Source organism: Apium graveolens, chromosome 3 (assembly GCF_009905375.1).
Source record: "Apium graveolens cultivar Ventura chromosome 3, ASM990537v1, whole genome shotgun sequence".
In the NCBI taxonomy this organism is placed as follows: domain Eukaryota; kingdom Viridiplantae; phylum Streptophyta; class Magnoliopsida; order Apiales; family Apiaceae; genus Apium; species Apium graveolens.
The window spans coordinates 18,163,264-18,166,583 of record NC_133649.1 but is presented as its reverse complement, the minus strand read 5'-3'; the positions used below and the strand labels follow the sequence as shown (position 1 = coordinate 18,166,583).

The following is a 3,320-nucleotide window of genomic DNA, read 5'->3' as shown; positions in this document are numbered from 1 at the left end:
ATATAATTGGTGTCTATTTAGCTTCTATCTCTTTTGTGGATGTCTGGTAGTGGGGTATTCGTACAACGAAAGTTGGCATTTACTAGTTTTGTGTTATCTGATTAGTATCATCACCATTGCATGCTAAGGTTACGAACAAAAAGTCTATTGAATGAAGTAGTAATGAAGTTAGAATCCCATGTTTATGTTATATAAGTAAATCAACCTTTTAATTCTCGTTAGTTAATTGCATGCTAGTTAATAATCTTTATTATAAACAATCTCAGTTAGTTATTCGTCTTAGCATTGAATAATAACCATACCATTGTTGCATAAGTGCATTGATTGAAATCAACCTAAACCAGTCTCTGTGGGAACGAACTAAAATTGATTCTATATTACTTGCGATCGCGTATACTTGCATGAATATTAGCGCGTATTTTTGTCCTAACAAGTTTTTGGCGCCGCTGCCTGGGACTTGGTGTTAATTTTTAGTTTATGTGTTTGTCATCAGTGGTCATTAAAGTTCATTAACTTGGACATTGTTACTTACTTGTTTCCTTGTCGTGTTTCAAGTACTCTAGTGAGCGTGTATGTATACGTGTTCTCGATTTCGTAAGAGAACACTGGATCAAGCTGAGGAAGTAGTTGTAGTAGCTAAGGAAGTTTTTGAAGAAGTTCTTGTCGAGGAGAAAGTTGAAGAAGGAGCTCTTATTGCAATGGGAGAACCAGAAGCGAATACGAAGGCTTTGATGGATTACTCTCAACCGAAGATTAATGAAATTCAGTCTAGTATTGTCCGACCAGCCATCTCAGCTAACATCTATGAGATCAAGTCGAGCATGATTCAGATGATACAGAACTCTGTTCAGTTTGGGGGTTCTCCGATAGAAGACCCCAACATGCACATCAGAGATTTCATCGAGATCTGCGACACTTTCAAGTTCAATGGAGTTTCTGAAGATGCTATTAAGTTGAGGCTTTTCCCATTCTCTCTGCGGGATAAAGCTAAAATCTAGTTGTATTCTCTTCCACCAGGGTCTATCACCAAATGTATGGATCTTTCTCAAAAGTTCCTAACTAAATTCTTTCATATGGCGAAGACTGCTGCAATCAGAAATGCACTTACTCAATTTGCTCAGCAATCTGGAGAATCTTTATGTGAGGCTTGGGATCGCTATAAAAAGATGCTTAGAAAGTGTCATCATCATGGGATGCCTGATTGGATGATCATTAACTGCTTTTATAATGGATTGGGTGCTACTTCTAGACCCATGCTTGATGCAACATCAGGAGGAGCCTTATGGGCTAAAAGCTATGATGAAGCTTATGAATTGATTGAGCTGATGGCTTCCAATGAATACCAGAACCCAACACAGAGACTACCTCAAGGTAAGGTAGTAGAAATTTTGGAGGTAGATGCAGCTACTGCTATAGCTGCTCAGCTTAAGGCTTTGACGATGAAGGTGAATTCTTTGGCTAATTATAGAGTTAATCAGATCACCTGTGTTTGTGAGCTTTGTGTTGGTGCCCATGAGACGGAGAAGTGTACTATTTCTAGTGAATCAGCTCAGTTCGTGAGCAACTTTCAGAGGTCACAGTAACCATTTCCAGCCACATATCATCCCAACAACCGTAATCATCATAACTTCAGCTGGAGCAATACTCAGAATGCGGTTCAACAGCCTTATCAGCAATATACAGCAAAACAATACAACCCTCCTGGTTTTCAGCAACCGTAATATGCACCAAGACAAAAACTCCAGCTACAACAGTCTAATGAAAAATCTGAATTGGAGGAGTTGAGGCGCATGTACAAGAGCCAACCGGTGTCTATCAAGACCTTGGAGAATCAAGTTGGGAAAATTGCCAACGCTTTGCTAAATCGTCAACCTGGTACACTCCCTAGTGGCACTGAAGTGCCAGGAAAGAGGGAAGTTAATGAGCAGTGTTAGATATATTTGATAATATCATGGCTAATATGATTTATGTTTAGTTTTCAGATCTTACTTAAACAGGATAAATCAGTATTTACTGGAAGTCAGGACTTAAGGATATCAGTACTTATATTATCAGAAGATAATTATCAGAAGATGGATATCAGAACTTAAGTACTGAAGGACGTTCAGATAAGGACAGCAGTTGATTAAAGGAAAGAAGATCGAGATAAACATAAGAAGAGATATGCATGAAGAAGGAATTCTATAAAGAATAGAATACTTGGAAGAAAAGATGTCTGATTGATATATTTTAGGAAGCAGAATTATATTCCATATCAATTAGCGATTATCTTGTAACTGTGTAGTATATAAACACAGACATAGGGTTTACACTAAAAGTGTTATCATATTCGAGAAGATTATTCAATATAACCCTAGCAGCTCTCGTGATATTTGTTCATCACTGAGAGGTAACTGTTCCATACTGTAACAGAGTTTATTGTTTCAATAAAGTTTGTTTTCTGTTACTTGAGTTATTAAAGTTCGATTTGATTGTACTATACACTGTATTCACCCCCTCTACAGTGTGTGTGTGACCTAACAAGTGCTATCAGAGCCTGTCTGTTAACACACAAACAGTTTAAGATCCAAACACAATCATGTCTGATACAGAAACTCCAACTAAGCCCACCAAAACTGAAGAACCTCCAAAGACGCAAATTCAAAGTCGGTATGAGACCATCAGAGTTCCCATATTGAGACCATCTGAATATCCCATATGGAAGGTGAGGATGACCATATTTCTGGAAGCAACAGATCCAGAATATCTTGATAGAATCAAGGAAGGGCCTCACAAACCAACCAAGCTCGCTGTTGTAGTTGCAGGTGAAGCAGCAAAGACTGTACCAAAGGAGAAGGGTGATTACACTGCTGAAGATATCGCATCAATTGCTAAGGATGCTAAGGTATGACACTTACTGCATAGTGCCATTGATAATGTAATGTCAAACAGGGTAATAAACTGCAAGACTGCAAAGGAGATATGGGATGCCCTGGAAACAAGGTGTCAGGGAACTGATACGATTAAGAAGAACAGGAAGACAATACTCACTCAAGAGTATGAACACTTTGACTCAAAGGCTAATGAGTCATTGACTGATTTATATGATAGATTTGTCAAACTCTTGAATGATTTGTCACTGGTTGATAAGGAGTATGATCTTGAAGATTCAAACCTTAAATTCCTGTTAGCTCTTCTTGAATGCTGGGATTTGAAGTCAACAATAATAAGAGACAACTACAATCTTGATGAAACAACTCTTAATGAAATTTATGGAATGCTCAAGACTCATGAACTTGAGATGGAACAAAGAAGCAAGAGGAAAGGTGGAAAGTCAAGGA

At 38.1% G+C, this 3,320-nt stretch overlaps 1 non-coding gene across 1 annotated transcript; it reads right to left on the bottom strand.

Moving 5' to 3' along the window:
- Positions 1-1,088: 1,088 nt before the first annotated feature.
- Positions 1,089-1,195, bottom strand: LOC141715401 (small nucleolar RNA R71). Its single transcript, XR_012572166.1, has one exon. It is a non-coding gene; the product is annotated as a small nucleolar RNA R71 (small nucleolar RNA).
- Positions 1,196-3,320: the final 2,125 nt, after the last annotated feature.